We start from the raw sequence: 22019 nt of genomic DNA, 5'->3' as shown, positions 1-22019 counted from the left end.
GAAGACTCTACACATGGACATCACCAGATGGTCAATACCAAAATCAGATTGATTATATTCTTTGAAGCCAAGATGGAGAAGCTCTATACAGACAGCAAAAACAAGACTGGGAGCTGACTGTGGCTCAGATCATGAACTCCTTATTGCCAGATTCAGACTTAAATTGAAGAAAGTAGCAAAAACCACTAGACCACCCAGGTATGACCTAAATCAAATCCCTTACAATTATACAGTGAAAGTGACAAATAGATTCAACTAATTAGATCTGATAGAGTGCCTGAATAACTATGGACAGAGGTTCATGACATTGTACAAGAGACAGTGATCAAAACCATCCCCAAGAGAAAGAAATGCAAAAAAGCAAAATGGCTGTCTGAGGAGGCCTTACAAATAGCTGAGAAAGAAGGGAAGCTAAAAGAAAAGGAAAAAAGGAAAGATATACCCATTTGAATGCAGAGTTCCAAAGAATAGTAAGGAGAGATAAGAAAGGCTTCCTCAGTGATTAATGCAAAGGAACAGAGGAAAACAGAATGGGAAAGACTAGAGATCTCTTCAAGAAAATTAGAGATAACAAGGGAACATTTCATGCAAAGATGGGCACAATAAAGGACAGAAAGACTATGGACCTAACAGATGCAGAAGATGTTAAGACGAGGTGGCAAGAATACACAGAAGAACTATACAAAAAATATCTTCATGACCCAGATAACCACAATGGTGTGATCACTCACCTAGAGCCAGACATCCTGGAATGCAAAATCAAGTGGGCCTTGGGAAACATCACTACAAACAAAGCTAGTAGAGGTGAAGATATTCCAGTTGAGCTATTTCAAATCCTAAAAGATGATGCTGTGAAAGTGCTGCACTCAATATGCCATCAAATTTGGAAAACTCAACAGTGGCCACAGGACTGGAAAAGGTCAGTTTTCATTCCAACCCCAAAGAAAGGCAATGTCAAAGAATGTTCAAGCAATCGCACAGTTGCACTCATCTCACATGCTGGAGTAATGCTCAAAATCCTCTAAACCAGGCTTCAGCAGTATGTGAAGTGTGAACTTCCAGATGTTCAAGCTGGGTTTAGAAAAGGCAGAGGAACCAGAGATCAAATTGTCAACATCCGTTGGATCATCGAAAAAGCAAGAGAGTTCCAGAAAAACATCTACTTCTGCTTTATTGGCTATTACAAAGCCTTTGACTGTGTGGATCACAAGTAACTGTGCAAAATTCTTTAAGAGATGGGAATACCAGACCACCTGACCTGCCTCCTGAGAAATCTGTATGCAGGTTAAGAAGCTACAGTTAGAACTGGAACATGGACATGGAACGATGACTGGTTCCAAATCAGAAAAGAGTACATCAAGGCTGTATATTGTCACCCTGCTTATTTAACTTACATGCAGAGTACATCATGTGAAATGTCAGTCTTCTTGAAGCACAAGCTGGAATCAAGATTGCCAGGAGAAAAATCAATAACCTCAGGTGTGCAGTTGACACCACACTTATGGCAGAAAGCAAAGAATTAAAGAATCTCTTGATGAAAGTGAAAGCAGAGAGTGAAAAAGTTGGGTTAAAACTCAGCATTCAGAACTAAGATCATTGCATCTGGTGTCATCACTTTATGGCAAATAGATAGGGAAACAATGAAAACAATGAAAGACTTTTTATTTTTGGGCTCCAAAATCACTGTAGATGGTGACCACACCTGTGAAATTAAAAAACACTTACTCCTTGGAAAAAATGTTATGACCAACCTAGACAGCTTATTAAAAAGCAGAGACATTACTTTGCTAACAAAGGTTTGTCTAGTCAAAGCTATGGTTTTTCCAGTAATCATGTATGGATGCGAGAGTTGGACTATAAAAGAGGCTGAGTGCCGAAGAATTGATGCTTTTGAACTGTGGTGTTGGAGAAGACTCTTGAAGACTCCCTTGGACTGCAAGGAGATCCAACCAATCCATCCTAAAGGAAATCAGTCCTGAATATATTGGAATGACTGATGTTGAAGCTGAAACTCCAATACTTTGGGCACCTGATGTGAAGAATTGACTCATTTGAAAAGACCCTGATGCTGGGAAAGATTAAAGGCAGGAGAAAAAGGGGACAACAGAGGATGAGATGGTTGGATGGTATCACCACCTTGATGGACAAGAGTTTGAATAAGCTCTTGGAGGTGATGATGGACAGGGAAGTCTGGCATGCTGCTAGACCATGGGGTCACAACGAGCCAGACATGACTCAGTGACTGAACTGAACAAAGCAGTTTTTTAAAAGGATAAATAAAGTGATTTTAAAAACTGGCAATGACAAACAAATCTTTTATAAAAGAGTATATTCAAATGATCAATAGGATAACAAAACAAGCATTTTAACAAAAGATGTCAAATGGCAAAACAATCAGGGAACCTCAAATCATAGTGAGATACAGGTACATGCCTACCACAAGAACTTAAGTTTAAAAGATTGTCAGTTCTAGCAAGGATATGGAGAGCATGGTTTTGTATACATAATATAGAAGGGGACATGAGCTCAAAGAGAGGACCTAGCAGAAGCCCATTGGAAGAGATACCAAACAAGAATAGAATTCTCTAAGTATATTCTCCAGTAGTTCCCATCTCAATAATTGGACCTGACATCAATTCAAATTCCAGGTTATCAATTATAATTTCTACCCCTTGCATACCTTGAAAATTCTGTTCATCAGCAAATCCTGTTGGCTATTCTTCCAAAGTGACCTTCAGTTCTACCTTTCTCTATCTCTCTTGTCTATCATTACTTCTCACTGAGGAGCCTCAGAATTACACCTTTAGAGTATAAATCAGATCAGGAAATTCTTGAAAACTCTTCTGTGGATTCTCATTGCATTTCAACTTCAACAGACTTCTTTACTTATTCACTTAGATGGTGTCACTTTCTGTGTCCTTCCACCACCAGCTTCACTGTCAATTTCTCCGTATCTCCCTCCCATCCACACTAGCCTTTTATTTCTTTGAACAAGCCAAGTTCATCCTCATTTTAGGACTTTTGTATTTGCATTTTCTTTGCTTAAAATTCGGAGAAGGCAATGGCACCCCACTCCAGCACTCTTGCCTGGAAAATCCCATGGACAGAGGGGCCTGGTGGGCTGCAGTCCATGGGGTGGCGAAGAGTCGGACACGACTGAGCTGCTTCACTTTCACTTTTCACTTTCATGCATTGGAGAAGGAAATGGCAACCCACTCCAGTGTTCTTGCCTGGAGAATCCCAGGGACGGGGGAGCCTGGTGGGCTACCATCTATGGGGTCGCACAGAGTCGGACATGACTGAAGCGACTTAGCAATAGCAATTGCTTAAAATTGTCTTCAAGTTTCAATCTCTGTGTCAGGAAGATCCCCTGGAGAAGGAAACGGCAACCCATTTCAGTATTCTTGCCTGGAAAATCCTATGGACAGAGGAGCCTAGCGATCTACTGTCCATGGGGTCACAAGAGTTGGACACAACTTAGTGGCTAAACCAACCAATCAAGCGTTTAGTATCTCTACTCATTTTCATCTGTCCTGTCTCAGTTCACATGAAACTTGGACTAAAAGGTTTTCTTCAACTTTTCTATCTAAATAAATCACTCCCTACCTCAACCCATCTACCCTATCACAGGTGCATTCATGTTGGAAAATACATGCCCAAGGATATTCCAGCAAGGATACATTTAAGGGAATCTATCAGTTCAGTTAACTTTCAGATATTTTAATGTTCCAGGGTGTATAAAAAATCTCTCCATTGCCAAGAAGAGGGACAAAGAAAAAACTTACTATTGTGTTTAATTAAGAACACATATCTTTAAGGCTGCTCCTCATTTCCTGTCTTACAAATCTGTTTCTTAATGCTGAAATGAGGCATTGCCAGCAAGGTATTGTTAGGATGTTTTAAATCTGGATACATGGTGGAATGGAGACATGGAAACTACCCATTTAATAAGTTCAGACGAACAATGTCAAAGATTGCATGGCTCTCAAGGAAGGGTACTAGTAGAGCCATGCTAAGAAAGCATAAGAATAAAATAACTGAATGCAAAAAAAAAAAAAATGGTTTGAAAACATTTAAACCCAAGTGTAAAAACATTTAAACACAAGTTATTTTCAGAGATTCTTAACACTCATCTCTAAAATGTTTTATTTTCTCTTAGAAACAATCTCTTGCAACATCAGCGCAGCATCAGTGATAGATGACTGACTAGATGCACTTTGACTATCTCATATACATTGAATAGAATCCATGGGCAAAACTCATACATAATTTCTTTTAATTTGAATGTACATTAGCCAATAAAGTAAACAAAACTGATTTCATCAAATCACAGTTTTGACCTATTATTCCAACTTTACTAAATGTTCACTATTTCATTTCATAAATCATTTAATACTTTAATTTTTTTATTGAAGAATAAATGTTTTATAGAATTTTGTTGTTTTCTGTCAAACTCAACATAATTCAGCCATAGGTATACATATATCCCCTCCCTTTTGAACCTCCCTCCCATCTCTCTCCCCATCCCACCCCTCTAGGTTGATACAGAACCCTTGTTTGAGTTTCCTGAGTGCAGCAAATTCCCTTTGGCTATCTATTTTACATATGGTAATGTAAGTTTCCATGTTACTCTTTGCATTCATCTCACCCTCTCCTCCCCTCACCCCATGTCCGTAAGTCTTTTCTTTGTGTCTGTTTCTCCATTGCTGCCCTGTAAATAAGTTCTTCAGTACCATTCTTCTAGATTCCATGTATATGTGTTAGAATACGATATTTATCTTTCTCTTTCTGACTCACTTCACTCTGTGTATTAGGTTCTAGGTTCATCCACCTCATTAGAACTGACTCAAATGTATTCCTTTTTATGGCTGAGTAATATTACTTTGTGTATATGCACCACAACTTCTTTATCCACTCATCTGTCGATGGAAATCTAGGTTGCTTCCATGTTCTAGCTATTGTAAATAGTGCTGCAATGAACAATGGGATACATGTGTCCTTTTTAATTTTGGTTTCCTCAGGGTATATGCCTAGGAGTGGGATTGCTGGGTCATATGGTGGTTTTATTCTTAGTGTTTAAAGAACTCTCTATACTGTCTTCATTTAACATTTTCTGTCTCATTCTGAGAAAAAAAAAAAAAAGCCTTATAGACTATATGTTGTAATTTTTATTATGTTTCATTATTATCTACTAGCTTTAATGCATATAAAAAGTATAAACTTACTGCCATTATTACAGGTTTTTATTATAAACTCTTGTTTTTTATCGAAAGCCAAACATTTGAACTTGACATTGTACTCGCACATAAAAATATATTTTATCTTACATCATGCTCTATCAGTAATAATTTTAGTTACTGGTTTAGCATTACAAATTAAGCATGAAAAAAGTATAATGATATATTATCTTGTTTTTCTAATTTATAAAAATGGATTTATTGGTTAAATTATTTCTACATCTTTTTACTCTCTACTGATTTTACTAGTCTATGTTTCACGTGTATGCTGCAATTCATTTTTCAGTGGCTTTTATGGTACTTCTTAAAATACTTTATTAACACTTCTCTGAAACTAAAAAGTAAGTATTTTTCTAAAATAAAATAAGATTAATTATATTTGAAATGACAGTGAAGGTTTGATTTACAAATTTAAATAATAAGGTATATATTTTCCATAGGTTGAAGACACCACTACGTCTCCAAGATTTGAAAAAAAGATTTTGTATACACATAATAAAATTAAAACCTTTTATCAGAAACATTGTATTGGTAAAGATCTCATACAGAAAAACCCCTTGATTTTTCAAAGTTTTCTGAGTTAATTGAATTTAGTGTGGAAATCTATAACTAATGTAATTAATAGTTATTTGATACTTCTTGGAAAGGTCATTTGGGGATCTATTCTAGAAACTGAAATAAATGAATGTCATAGTGGTCTATAATATATTATCTTGGGAATTCAATTAGGTCTCTCAATGTCATTTTGACGTATAATTCATAAGATGTTCAAAGAAATAAATGAAATTGCTCTAGTACAATTCTTTCAATTACCCTCTAATTATTTACATGAACAATGTTTCTCAGAATTGATAAATATTAAAATAAAAAATAATAACAGAATAGACTGGCTTCCTTGGTGGCTCAGATTAAAGAACCTGCCTGCAATGCAGGAGACACAGGAGTCTCGAGTTCAATCTCTGGGTAGCGAAGATCCTCTGGAGGAGGAAATAGCAACCCACTTCAGTATTCTTGCTTGGGAATTTACATGGACAGAGGGGAATTTCCATGGACTGGTGGGCTACAGTCCACAGGGATCTCACAGAATTGGACACAACAGAGCGACTGAACATAAAACATGCAAAAACTGACTCTAGGATTTTTATTATGTTTACCCACAGGCATATAAACTAATTAAAGCATTAAAAAACCCTATTTGGTTCATGAAGAGGTACATTTCCAAAAGTATATATTTGCACTGCATACATTTAAAAGAGTACTATATAACAGTTTCATTTATTTATTATTTTTAAAATTAAATTTATTTATTTTAATTAGAGGCTAATTACTTTACAATATTGTATTGGTTTTGCCATACATCAACATGAATCTGCCACGGGTGTACACGTGTTCCCAATCCTGAACCCCCCTCCCACCTCCCATACTATCCTTCCATACCATCCCTCTGGGTCATCCCAGTGCACCAGCTCCAAGCTTCCTGTATCCTGCATCGAACCTGGACTGGTGATTCATTTCTTATATGATATTATACATGTTTTAATGCCATTCTCCCAAATCATCCCCCGCTCCCTCTCCCACAAAGTCCAAAAGACTGTTCTATACATCTGTGTCTCTTTTGCTGTCTTGCTTACAAGGTTATCGTTTTAAAATGTCAATATGTACTATGTTACAGAAATCGCACTGTAGTGTTTGAGAGTGAAGTCATTCAGTCGTGTCTGACTCTTGTGACCCCATGGACTGTAGCCCACCAGGCTCCATGGAATTTTCCAGGCAAGAATACTGGAGTGGCTTGCCATTTCCTCCTCCAGGAGATCTTCCTGACCCAGGGATTGAACCCAGGTCTCCCATGTTGCAGGCAGTTGCTTTACCATCTGAGCCACCAGGCAAGTGTTTAGGCTCCTATAAAGAAATCGGATGTCATTTTAAAATATGCTGAACAGAGGTCCCTTCAAGTTTAAAATTCCTTGGAGGAGTTGTGAGCAATGAAGTCTGGAGAACATTTCATTCTCTTACCAACTTTTTTTTCCTTCACAGTCATTGACATTTCAGTTGACTACATTATTGTTCAGAGAGTCTCAAGTACTAATAAAAAGACTACTCTTTGGTATCAAAAGGCTTGCTGCTGCTGCTGCTGCTAAGTCGCTTCAGTCGTGTCCGACTTTGTGAGACCCCAAGGACAGCAGCCCACCAGGCTCCCCTGTCCCTGGGATTCTCCAGGCAAGAACACCTTACTGAATGTCATAAGCACTTCTAGAATTTCCAAGAGTACTAAAGCTCTGAACCCTAAGACTATGTTATACTGGTCACAATTTCCAACCTCGTTGTGTGGTCTCTGGCAATAATACCAGAGACCACAAGCACTCAGTCATATGACACTTTGAACTGCGACCCTGGGATTCTATGTGCCTGTCCTCACACCTGCCAGGTGACTGACTCTGCCCCCCCACCCCTGACATTTGTTTCTTCTATCTTCTCATTTGCTTGGGTACTAAGGACTGGCGAAACCTAGACCGTCTACCAGCAACTGACCTAAAGGGAGTGGACTGTATGATTTTTGTTCTGTCTTTACAAGCTAGAACTCAAAATACAGAACATTACCAAAAATGAAGAAGGATATGTAACGATTCTAGACAAGCACAAAGGAAAAATGTCTACTATAGAAATGTCTTTAACTGTATTCTCCAGTAGAGAATAAGCTCCTTGGAAGTTGTGCCTTTGTCTTTTTTGACTCCATCCACAACGGAGAGACCATACCTTCAGGGGGAAAGTGTGTCACTCTCATTGCCTGGATTTGGAAAATAGAATTGGAATAAGGAGAGAATTTCTCTGGCAACATCAGTGAGCAACATGTTTATAATTGATTGATCGGCTGCCTCATATTTTGGTTGATAAAGCCCAAGGTCTAGAGTTATAAGACATAGAAGGAAATAAATAAAATACCTTCCTTATCCTTCTTTGTGTGGATTCTCCTGCTTGTTCATAAGAGAAGCGTTGTTATTTAGTTGCTCAGTCATGTCCCTCTCTTTGCGACCCCAGGTAGCCCTCCAGGATCCTTTGTCTACGGGGATTTCTAGGCAAGAATACGAAAGTGGGTTGCCATTTCCTCCTTCAGGAGATCTTCGCACTCCAGGGATGGAACCCACACCTCCTGCAAGTCTCCTGAATTGCAGAAAGATTCTTTACCACTGAGCCACAGGGGAAGGTTGGTGAAAGAAGCATAGAAAGGCCCCAATCAGCAATTTACATTCAGTATTAAAGACACTGCATGGTCTGTCAGTTTCTAAATTCAGAATGATTCGGGGCTTTTCAAAATATGTTGGGATGAATATTGTCTAAACATGTTTGTTTTATGTTTTCAGTGGATTCACTGACTTTATATTCATTGATATATCCTGTGCATTACTAAGTTATTTATCACACTACATTCTATTAGCCTGGTATAGGTGAAAATTGATCTTCTAACTTCTGAAAACATGCATTATTACTAGAAACGCACTAGGAGCCAATAAAAAATGTTCTGATGATTGCACATTACAAAGCCAGCTTCATATACTTATCAACATTAAGTCTCACTGATCTTTGTTGTGAATTGAATTTTATTCATATGTGGAAATCCTAACCCCCAGCACCTCAGGATGAAAGCTTATCTGGAGAGATAGGAGGTGATCAAATTAACATGAAGTCATTAAGGTTGGCGTAATCCAGTGTGACCTGTATCCTTATAAAAAGGGAAACTCTGAGCACAGACATGTATTTGAAATGCTATGTGACTGTGAAGGCAGAGATCGGAGTGATGCATGGGATGAAGCCAAGGAATACTACAGACTGACAATAAAACCACCAGAAGCTAAGAGCATGGAACTGATTATCTTTCACCCTTCAGATGGAACTAACGCTCCTAACATCTTGATCTTGGACTTCCAGACTCCAGAACTATGAGAAATTAGATCCCCATTAAGTCATTTGGTTTGTTGTACTTTGTTATGGCAGTTCTGACAAACAAATAAAACCTTATTTAACATCGGCTCTTTTCATAATTTCTCTTTCTTACATGGTTCTCTACAGCCTTGAGGAATTTTTTAATCTACAAGGGAATATCAGAGCTTGTTTTGACATGGTACTCAAGCTTCTGGTGAAGTGCTCTGAGGCACAAGATCACTGAGCCTGATGACAACTTTCCTAGGGAACTGGAGAAAAAGGATACAGCTCTGGAAGTCAGACTAGGCAGCCTGGAAATGAGTAGCTTGGATAAACTGAGTCAGGGCAGCAATAGCTTATCTCTTCTTTCTTATGTTTTTTTGGACTTAGATTTCTCATTTGTTTGTGATAAAATAGTCACACCCAAATGGCTGAGACCCTGATACGAGCCAAAAGAAAATGATCAAGGAGGCAGCTCACTCTGTCCTTATTACCTGAGGGTCCTTGTAGCTCCATATTGCCCATGGAACTACGTCAAATTTATAGGTGAAGTTGGGAAGAACTGACATCTTAACAATATTGATATTCCAACAATACATACCCTTCTATCTGTGCATGTATTTACATCTTTCATATCTTTCATCAGAGTTCTGTAGCTTTCTACACATAGATCCTGTACATATTTTGTTGAATTGGTAACGAAGTTTTTTTTTTTTTTTTTTTGGTGCTTTTGTAAATAGTGTCAAGCTTCTATTTTCAAATTTCAATCGCTCATTGCTGGGATTCAGGATAGCAAAAATAGGTTTTATATCTCAACCTTTTGCCCTGGAAACTCATTATATTTGCTTATTAGCTCCAGGAAATTTTTTGTAGGTTCTTTGGAATTTTCTATATAGGCAATCACGTCATCTGTGAACAAGGATAGTTTTGTCTTTGATTCCATTTCGTATATGTTATATTTAATCTTATCATCTTATTGCCCTGGCTATGACTTTCAGAATGACATTAATAAGTGTGGTGAGAGCACACGTCTTGATCATGAAGTTAGGGAGAAAGCATCCAGTTTCTCATGATTAAGTATAATGATAGTTGTAGTTTTTTTTTTAATACATGTTCATCAAGTTGATAAATTTTCCCTCTATTCCCACTTTTCTGAGAGACTTTATTATTTATAGCTGTTAGATTTTGTCAATGGCTTTTTTTTGGCATCAATTTATACAATCATACAATTTTACTTCCTTAGTCTAGTGACGTGATTTTTTTTTTTTTTTTCTGAATGTTGAACCAGACTTGCATACCTGGAATAAGTCTCACCTGGTAAGACATATTATTCTTTTCATTCAGTTGGATTTAACCTGTTAATGTTTTTGTTGAGGATTTTGTATCTATATTCATAAAAAGCTATTAGTCTGTAGTTTTTTTGTAATGTTTTTACCTTGCTTTGGTATAAACACAACTCATAGGATGAGTTGCTGCTGCTACTGCTAAGTCACTTCAGTCGTGTCTGACTCTGTGCGACCCCATAGATGGCAGCCCACCAGGCTCCCCCATCCCTGGGATTCTCCAGGCAAGAACACTAGAGTGGGTTGCCATTTCCTTCTCCAATGCATGAAAGTGAAAAGTGAAGGGGAAGTTGCTGAGTCGTGTCTGACTCTTAGTGACCCCATGGACTGCAGCCTACCAGGCTCCTCTGTCCATGGGATTTTCCAGGCAAGAGTACTGGAGTGGGGTACCATTGCCTTCTCCAATAGAATGAGTTAGGAAGCATTTATTTTGCTTTGATCTCCTGAAAGAGATTGTAGAGAGTTGCCATAAGACCCACTACATTATAGAAGTATGACAAAACTCAGCAGTGAGTCATTCTGAGTATGGTTCTTTCAGCTAGGTTGTTAATTATTGATCCAATTTCTTCAGTACATATAAGCCTATTCAGATTATCTGTTTCTCCCTGTATGAACTTTGAGTGGACTGTATTTTTCAAGTAATTTCATTTTATCTAGAAATTTATAAGATTTGTGGCATAGACATGTTCATAATATTCTCATTATCCTTTGAAAGTGATCAGTAGTAGTAGCCCATTTTAAAATTTCTGATATTAATACTTTATGTCTTCTCTCATTTTTCCTTACTTTGGCTAGAGATTTCTCAGTTTTATTGATCTTTTAACAGAATCAACGTGATTTCTACGTGGCTCAGTGGTAAAGAACCTGCCTGCCAAAATAGGAAACACTGGTGATGCCAGTTTGATCCAGGGTCTGGAAGATCCCCTGAAGTAGGAAATGGAAACCCGTTCAATATTCTTGCCTGGACAACTCAGTGGAGAGAGGAGCCTGGTGAGTTACAGCCCATGGGATTGCCAAGTGTCAGACGACTAAGCATGGCATGGCAACAGAATCAACTTTTGATTTTGTTGACTTCATTATTATATCATCTTGTTTTCACTCTATTGATTTTTGCTCTAATTTTTACTGTTTTCTTCTGCTTTTGTTAGACTTACATTCATTCTTTGTCTCTTCTTTCATACGATGGACACTTTTGTTGTTGTTCAGTTGCTCAGTGCAGTTCAGTTGCTCAGTCATGTCCAACTCTCTGCGACCCCATGGACTGCAGCATGCCAGGCCTCCCTGGCCATCACCAACTCCAGGAGCCTACTCAAACTCATGACATCATGTCAGTGATGCCATCCAACCATCTCATCCTCTATCATCCCCTTCTTCTCCAACCTTCAATCTTTCCCAGCATCAGGGTCTTTCCCAATGAATTGGTTCTTCGCATCAGGTGGCCAAAGTATTAGAGTTTCAGCTTCAACATCAGTCCTTCCAATGAATGTTCAGGACTGATTTCCTTTAGCAATTATTTGTTGGATCTCCTTGCAGTCCAAGGGACTCTCAAGAGTCTTCTCCAGTATCACAGTTCAAAAGCATCAATTCTTCAGCACTCAGCTTTCTTTAGAGTCCAACTCTCATTTAGTTCTTCTTCACGTTCTGTCATAAGGGTGGTGTCATCTGCTTATCTGAGGTTATTGATATTTCTCCTGGCAATCTTGAGTTCAGCTTGGGCTTCATCCAGCCCAGCGTTTCTCATGATGTGCTCTGCATATAAGTTAAATATGCAGGGTGACAATAGACAGCCTTGACGTACTCCTTTCCCTATTTTGAACCAGTCTGCTGTTTCACATCCAGTTCTAACTGCTGCTTCTTGACCTGCATACAGATTTCTCAGAAGGTAGTCAAGTGGTTTGGTATTCCCATCTCTTGAAGAATTTTCCACAGTTTGTTTTTATCCACACAGTCAAAGGCTTTGGCATAGTCAATAAAGCAGAAGTAGATGTTTTTCTGGAACTCTCTTGCTTTTTCGATGATCCAACAGATGTTGGCAATTTGATCTCTGGTTCCTCTGCCTTTTCTAAACCCAGCTTAAACATCTGGAAGTTCACAGTTCACGTATTGCTGAAACCTGGCTTGGAGAATTTTGAGCATTACTTTGCTAGTGTGTGAGATGAGTGCAATTGTGCAGTAGCTTGAACATTCTTTGGTACTGCCTTTCTTTGGAACTGGAATGAAAACTGACTTTTCCAGTCCTGTGACCACTGCTGAGTTTTCCAAATTTGCTGGCATATTGAGTGCAGCACTTTCACAGCATCATCTTTTAGGATTTGAAATAGCACAATTGGAATTTCATCAGCTCCACTAGCTTTGTTTGTAGTGATGCTTCCTAAGGCCCACTTGACTTCGCATTCCAGGATGTCTGGCTCTAGGTGAGTGATCACACCATCATGGTTATCTGGGTCATGAAGATATTTTTTTGTATAGCTCTTCTGTGTATTCTTGCCACCTCTTCTTAATATCTTCTACTTCTGTTAGGTCCATACCATTTCTGTCCTTTATTGTGCTCATCTTTGCATGAATTCAGACTTAAATTGAAGAAAGTAGGGAAAGCCACTAGACCATTCAGGTATGATCTAATCAAACCCCTTATGATTATACAGTGGAAGTGACAAATAGATTCAAGGCATTGGATGTGATAAACAGAGTGCCTGAAGAACTATAGGTGGAGGGTCGTGACATAGTACAGGAGGCAGTGATTAAGACCATCTCTAAGAAAAAGAAATGCAAAAAGGCAAAATGATTGTCTGAGGAGGCCTTACAAATAGCCAAGAAGTGAAGAGAAGCTAAAGGCAGGTAAAAAGGAAAGATATACCCATTTGAATGCAGAGTTCCAAAGAATAGCAAGGAGAGATAAGAAAGCTTTCCTCAGCAATCAGTGCAAAGAAATAGAGGAAAAGAATAAAATGGGAAAGACTAGTGATCTTTTCAAGAAAATTAGAGATACCAAGGGAACACTTTATGCAAAGATGAGCACAATAAAGGACAGAAATGGTATGGACCTAACAGAAGCAGAAGATATTAAGAAGACACCTCTTCTTAGAAGATATTAAGAATACACAGAAGAACTATACAAAAAAGATCTTTATGACCCAGATAATCACGATGATGTGATCGCTCTCCTAGAGCCAGACATCCTGGAATGTGAAGTCAAGTGGGCCTTAGGAAGCATCACTATGAACAAAGCTAGTGGAGGAGATGGAATTCTAGTTGAACTATTTCAAATCCTAAGTCGTATCCAACTCTTTGAAACCCCATGGACTGCAGCATGCCAGGTTTCTCTGTCTTGCACTATCTCCCAGAGTTGGCTCAGACTCTTGTCCGTTGAGTCGGTGATGTCATCCAACTATCATATCCTCTGTTGTCCCTTTCTCCTCTTGCCCTCAATATTTCCCAGCATGAGGGTCTTTTCCAATGAGTTGGCTCTTCTCATCAGGTGACCGAAGTATTGGAGCTTCAGCATCAGTTCTTCCAATGAATATTCAGGGTTGATTTCCTTTAGGATTGACTGGTTTGATCTCCTTGCTATCCAAGAGACTCTCAAGAGTCTTCTCCAGCACCACATTTTGAAAGCATCAATTTTTTGACACTCAACTTTCTTTATGGTTCAACTTTCACATCCATCCATGACCACTGGAAAAATCATAGCTTTGACTATAAGGACCTTTGTCAGCAAAGTGATGTCTCTAGTTTTCAATATGCTGTCTAGGTTTGCCATCACTTTTCTTCCATGGAGCAAGCGTCTTTTAATTTCATGGCTGCTTAGGTTGTTTACTTATTTATTTTAGGTCTTTCTCCTCTTATAATATATGTATGCAATGCTATAAATTTCCCTCTAAGCATTGCTTTTGTTGTGACTCTCAAATTTTGATGCTGTATTTTCATTTTTACATAGTTCAAAATATTTTAAAATTTCTTTTAAGACTTTTTATTTGTCCTATGTGTTATTTAGGAGTGTTGTTTAATATCCAAATTTTTGTGGATATTTTCCAGCTATATTTCCCTCACTGACTTTTAATTTAATCCATTGAATTCTGAGAACATGCTTCATATAATTTCTATTCTTTTAGCTTTGTTAAGCTGCATATTAAAGTTATGAAATTGGTCTCTCAGTCAGTGTTCCATGTGAACTTGAAAAGGATATATATTTTGTTGTTATTAAATGGAGAATTTTATAAACGTCTATTGCATCAAGCTGTTCAGGTCAATTCTATTCTTACTGAATTTGTGCCTGCTTGATTTATCACCTGATAAAAGTTGGATGTTGAAGTCTAAATATAATAGTGGGTTTGTCTGTTTCTCTTTTCAGTCCCATCAGTTTTCAGTTCTGTATCACCTTTTGCCTCTGCCTCATGTAGTTAAGCTGTGCTGTTAGATGCATACATATTTAGGACTTTTAAGTCTTCCTGGAGATTTGATCTCATTATCATTATTTCATGGCCCTTTTTAATCCCTGTTAACTTTCCCTATGTGCTTCCCTTATAGCTCAGTTGGTAAAGAATCCGCCTGCAATGCAAGAGACCCCGGTTCAATTCCTGGGTTGGGAAGATCCCCTGGAGAAGGGATAGGTTACCCACTCCAGTACTGTTGGGCTTCCCTTGTGGCTCAGCTGGTAAAGAATCCTCCTGCAATGTAGGAGACCTGGGTTCGATCCCTGGGTTGGGAAGATCCCCTGGAGAAGGGAAAGGCTTACTCACTCCAGTATTCTGGTCTGGAGAATTCCATGGACAGTATAGTCCACGGAATCACAAAGAGTCAGACACTACTGAGTGACTTTTGCTTTCACCTTTCCCTATTCTGAATTCTGCTCTGTCTGAAACTGATAAAGCGACTCTAACTGTCTTTTGTTAAGTGTTAGTGCGGCAACACTAAGGCTTCCCTCGTGGCTCAGACGGTAAAGCGCCTGTCTGCAATATTGGAGACCGTGGTTCGATCCCTGGGCTGGGAAGATCCCCTGGAGAAGGAAATAGCAACCCACTCTAGTACTCTTGCCTGGAAAATCCCATGGACAGAGGAGCCTGGTAGGCTACAGTCCATGGGGTTGCAAAGAGTTGGACACGACTGAGCGACTTTACTTACTTACTTAGTGTGGTATGGTTTTCTTCTTATTTTCCTTTATTTATTTGAATTTTATAATTAAAGTGGGTTTCCTGCAAAAAAAATATAGTGGAATCTTATTTTTTATTTTTCAGCTTGGAAAATTTCTATTGATAAGTTTTCAGACTAACTGATTCTTTCCTTGACCATGTCCAGTTATAGATCAGAGGCATTCTTCATTTCTGTTACACTGTTTATATTTCTACCATTTCCTTTTGATTCTTTCTTAGTGTTTCCATATTTCTGTTTGGATTACTCATATGTGCATGTATTTTGTGTATTTTTTCCTTTAGAATTCTTAAAATATTAATTATGTTATTTTTACATTCTCAGTATGATAATTCCAATATCTGTATCATATCTGAATATGATTCTGGTACTTCCCTTTTATGTTTAGACTCAGAGGTTTGTTTTTTTTATCCTTTTCTTTTCTTTTTGGGCTATCTTTTGATGTTTTTGAAAGCTAAACATTGAGATTAGTAATAGAAACTGTGGTGGAAGTGGAAAGTGGAAGTGTTTGTCGCTCAGTCGTGTCCATTCCCTTCTCCAGGGGATCTTCCTGACCCAGGGATCGAACCTGGGTCTCCTGCATTGTTTACCATCTGAGTCACTAGGGAAGCCCTCAAAACTGTGGTAAATAGTCTTTTTAGTGTGAAAATGTATTAATCTGGCTAAGAGATTGGATATGTTTAATGCTTACCAAGTCACTGATTTTCAGTTTGTTCAGCTTTTTCATATAATAAAGACAGGACTGATAACTACCAAGCTCTTTACACGTTAGTGCTGAAACTGAAAGTCTTCACTCTCATTACTAAAAATTCAAATTAATAATGATGATGACAACAATAATGATTATCAGAAGCAGTAATAGTATGAATTCTAAGAACATGCTTGCTTTAGATTTACATATGTATTAAACAATTTCTTTGCTTGCCATCCTTCTTGCATCTCAGACACTCCTGATTCCTTCTGGGACAATTTTTTGTCTTTCATAAACTATATTATTTTATAGTTGTGTTTATTTTTTTCATTTATTCTGTTTTTTGAAGAAAATCTTAGTTCTATATTCTAATTTCAGATGCTAGTTGTTTGTGGGCCATGATTCTAGGTTAACATATATTTTCCATTAAAATGTTAGAGCTTCTATTATATTTCCTCTTGGCTTTCTCATTACCATTGAAAATGTTTTTGTCAGTCTATGAGACATTTCTTTGGATGGCATATCTTCCTCTTCATTTTCCTTTTGTATTTATTTTTCTTCCCTTTCGTCTCCTCTTTATCCTCCTTCTTCATCATTTTCATGACTGCCTTTAGATATTTTCTTTTCTTTTTATAAACTTGGAGATTCTTCATAGAGACAGCTCTCATCATATATATAGTATCTATCTGTGCAATAGTTAGATGGCCTCATTATTTTGTCTACAATATGTCACAGTTCCTTTATAACCTTAGCTTTCACTATTCCTTTTACTAAAACATCTATTAAATTATTTCCATGAGCCAGAATTTTACAAGTCCCCCCCACTTTATCCTGTCAGCAATATTATAAAATTAGGGATTATCACTGTCCTTATTTTATACATAATAAGACAGGCTGAGGTTTCTTAAGGAAAAGAAGTGGATTCTGAGCCCAGGTCTATCTGGCCTCAGAGTCATCTCTCCTAACTATCACCATCATGTGACCTTTCAACCTAAATTCTCAGCCTGGCTGGTCTACCGAGTCTTCCACATTTCAATTCTCCTACTATTTGGCACCTATACTACTTCAGTTCAGTTCAGTCGCTCAGTCGTGTCCAACTCTTTGTGACCCCATGAATTGCAGCACGCCAGGCCTCCCTGTCCATCACCAACTTCCGGAGTTCACCCAAACTCATGTCCATCAAGTCGATGATGCCATCCAGCCATCACATCCTCTGTCGTCCCCTTCTCCTCCTGCCCCCAATCCCTCTTACTTGACTGATAATAATTCTTTAGTTATTTTCACCTAAATATTCATGTACCTTTCTCTTCCTCAGTATGGTATTAGTCTCATCAGGGCATAAAATGTGTCATTTGTCATGCTCCACGTACAGTGTTATGGAAAAATTGTGTGCAGTGTATACTCCTTGCTGCTGCTGCTGCTGCTAAGTCACTTCAGTCGTGTCTGATTCTGTGCGACCCCATAGACGGCAGCCCACCAGGCTCCCCCGTCCCTGGGATTCTCCAGGCAAGAACACTGGAGTGGGTTGCCATTTCCTTCTCCAATGCATGAAAGTGAAAAGTGAAAGTGAAGTCACTCAGTTGTGTCCGACTCCTAGCAACCCCATAGACTGCAGCCCACCAGGCCCCTCCGTCCGTGGGATTTTCCAGGCAAGAGTACTGGGATGGGTTGCCATTGCCTTCTCCAGTATATTCCTTAAATCATGAAAATATTATCTTTCAAATGTTAAAAGTTTTTTTCTAAACAAATGTGTCAATCAGAATACTATAATAATAATATTGAATTAAAATGCATGTATATAATAATTAGGGCATCCCTGGTGACTCAGTGGTAAACAATCCATCTGCCAATGTAGGACATACACATTCAATCCCTGGGTTTGGAAGATCCCCTGGAGAAGGAAATGTCAACCCACTCTAGTATTCTTGCCTGGAGAATCCCATGGACAGAGGAACCTGGTAGGCTACAGTCCATGGAGTCACAAAAGAGTCGGACATGACTTAGCAACAAACAGAAACAAATACAACATTAGCCAAAAGTAAAAGAAAATCTATGGCCACTAACGTGTGTGTGTTTGCTAAGTCACTTCAGTTGTGTCGGACTCTTTGTGACCCTATGGGCTGTAGCCCACCAGACTCCTCTGTCCACGGGATTCTTCAAGGCAAGAATACTGGAGTAGGTTGCCGTGCCCAGCTCCAGGAGATCTTCCCAAACCAGGGATCAAACCCAAGTCTCTTAGGCACTGGCAGACAGTCCCCCCCTCTACCCCTCACCAGCCACTAAGGGCAAAGTGATAAAAGGAAGAGTGATGTTTGGGCTCATAATATGTCACTAAAATCATTAAAATGACTGTGGTCTATTTTGTTCTTTGTTAACATATGTGAATACATTGGAGTTATACTCTTCATTCCTGAGTTTGTGTTTTAACTGAAGTAATTTGTCAGTTTTTAAACATACCCAAAGTTTCCACATTTCTCCAGGGCATACGGGATGATAATTTTAAAAGCAGGCATCAGAAATTAGCCTGTGACCAAGGCCACAGTCAATGTGGACAACAGTGTGCTGCTGGCATCACAGTAACAGACTGAATACTTTGACATCAACAATATGCTTTCCCTACCGCAGTGTGTTCCCCTATATTGTTTCATCATTATGAGTATTTGTTTAAAACCCACTTACTAAGCTGAGTGCCAAGTACTGTATTGGTTAGAACCACTGCAAGAGATGTAGGTGTGAAGTTCACACGTGGTTATTAGACCTTTAACTACTTTTTGCTTGCCAAGCACAGTTAATACACAAAAACAAAATAATAGAGATGATGAAAGTTTAAGTTCCCTATGGTTGCCTGCCCTTCTCCACATCCACCTTTGATTTTTTTTTTCCAGAAAATTTACTGCCTCCCAAAAGATTCTTATGTTCTTGGAATCAGTTCCAGTAAGGCTAGTTATGTGGTGGTCTAATTCCTTCTTGCTGTGCTCCAAGTTGGCTTTTGATGGTTATTTCAAATAAAATATTTTTTACGGCCTCTCTAACATGTCCATGTAGTAAAAGTCTCAGAATAATCTTGACGCCTCTTTTTGAGATGAGTGAATGCAGCTTTGGGGAAACTGCGGGCAGATTCGGGTGGTTATTGACACCATGCAGAAGAACTCGTGATGAGCCTGTAATTCAGAAACGGCTATGCATGCAAGCGTGTCTGCACACACAGTTACTAGCCTTGTGAGCGGAGGCCCTGGCAAGAATGGGTGGCAGTCTGGCGACAGTGAAGTAGGGATTTGGGGAACACAGCCAGCGGGCTGCTGGCCTGTGGGGTCCCTGGAGTCCTCAACCACTTGCAACCACCGTGACGCAAATGTGCTGTCAAACCGAACTCAGGAACACAAAAGAATGGAAGGAATGACAGACAAATGTAGCGAGGAAGGCACATTAAGGGAAAGTGGAAAAGAACAAAGGAAATAAGAGATCAGTGTGGGGAAGACAGAATTTCTCAACATTATCAGCTCTCCAGGCGCTCAAAACAAGATTCCCAAGCACCATTTGTCTTGACACTACAAAATGAGACAGGCAATCTCTTACTCACAGTGAGAATCACTTCATTTGTGCCATTCATTAGCGAAAACTACTTATTTGTTCTTATTGAACACAGATTAGTTTGTGGACAGAGACCTGTGACAGTTCTATGTACATTAAAAGCTGAGTTTGATTAGGCTTCTTAGGAAATTGATCAATGAGACAGTGCAGAGCAGCTGTGTTGAGCAAATGAGTTTCTCACTTCTCATCCAGACCATTTGGATGACAACTACTTTGAAAGCATTTAGAGGTAGAAATAATTACATGTTGTTTTTGTCCCTCAAGCCCAGAAAAATTTGCTTATTTCTGGATACGAGTATATCTGTGGTATTTTAAAAATCATTTAATTTTTGGTTACTTTCTGGGATAGTGAGACTTAGAAATTGATATGGAAGTAAACACAATCTTCACTATAATTTTTGAATTGTTGTTTATAGACATTCGGTGGCTATGAAAGAGTTTAATTGGAATTGTTTGGACTTTCTTAAAGGCAAGATTTTTTAAAAAATTGAACTAGAAACCCAGGGACATAACTCTGACTCTGATCTTAGATAAGTCACTATCAACTAGAGATCTTAATGTGAGAAAAGCTAGTTTTCTTTCATTTCATATGTGTATATATATTATATAATTCTTAAATATATATGTGTGTATTATATATATATATATATATATATATATATATATATATTACAAAGTTTAGTGTATTTTTCCCAAATTTTTTAGGATAAAAACAATCTTATGATACTTGCTTCATGTAGTAAAATTTAAAGTAAATAGCTACAATGGATATTTGTGGGACTGTATTTGAAGGAGTTATCACCTTAGTGTAATGTATTTAACCTTTTCCTGCCACTGGTTTGCAAAAACAGCTAATTTTAAATTATTGATTTAAAATGTGATATTCTACAAATGTTTTTACTGATAATCTTAATAATAATTTTGTTTCAGAAAAACTTAAATAAACATATAAAAATAATTTCAATGATCTGCTTTTATTTTCACTGTAGTTTACACTTCCAATGAAACTATGTTCAAAGATTTTATGTTCTACATACATTCACAGGGTAATTTTAATCCTCTAGATAGCCAGTGATGATAGAATAGAAATTATATGAAATTTTATATTGTAACAATGTATAGTGGTTCAAATTCTTCTAAATATCACTGGAACATCAATAGAATGACAGGTGAACTAAAATGATTTCATATACTGTCTTTGATATTTCACTGACTGTTAGTGAAGCCTTTCACATATTTTTAATTTTATTGTTTTGAATGTGTATTAATGTCAGAGGATGGGGCATCTTTTATTAAACAGTTTGTGGCTTGATTTACAGCTTTTAAACATATAGGCATATGGTACACAGGCCTTCATTTGTATTCTTGCCCCAGGTTGTGCAAATGTTGAGACAATCTAAGTTTGACAGCCTAGATACAGCACAAATCTTACCTTTGCCATAAGTGTGGAAAGTGTTGTTTCTTTATGTTTCTTTCATTAATGTAAGAATCCTGAAAAAAATGCTTTGTAATTTATTTTGAATAGAAATCAATTCATACAATTTTCTAAAATTGTAAAATAAATTATTTGAAAGTTGTTTAAAGTGCTTTTAAAATTTTATTTATTTATTCATTGGCTGGCTGGATCTTCATTGCTGCACACAGGCTTCTCTAGTTGTGGCAGCTGGGGGCTACTGTCGAGTTGCAATGCCTGAGCCTCTCATTTTGGTGGCTTCTCTGGCTGCAGAGCACAAGCCCCAGGGCATTCAGGCTTCAGTAGTTGTAGCGAGTGAGCTCAGTGGTTGGGGCTCACAGGCTCTATGGCATGGGCTCAGTAGTTGTGATACACAGGCTTAGTTGCCCCGTAACATGTGAAATCTGCCCAGACCAGGGATTGAACTCATGCCCTCTGCATTGGCAGGTGGATTCTTAATCACTGCACCACTTGGGAAGTTCCGTGAAGTGCTTTTTTTAAAATATGAGAACTTAGAACTTATTTATAATTTCAGTGAATATCCTGGGTATGAAGTTTGGAATTATCTAGTTGGACAATAGAGAAGCAAGACAATTCCAGAAAAACATCTATTTCTGCTTCATTGATTACACTAAAGC

Source organism: Bos taurus, chromosome 20 (assembly GCF_002263795.3).
Source record: "Bos taurus isolate L1 Dominette 01449 registration number 42190680 breed Hereford chromosome 20, ARS-UCD2.0, whole genome shotgun sequence".
In the NCBI taxonomy this organism is placed as follows: Eukaryota; Metazoa; Chordata; class Mammalia; order Artiodactyla; family Bovidae; genus Bos; species Bos taurus.
This window is presented reverse-complemented; position numbering follows the sequence as displayed.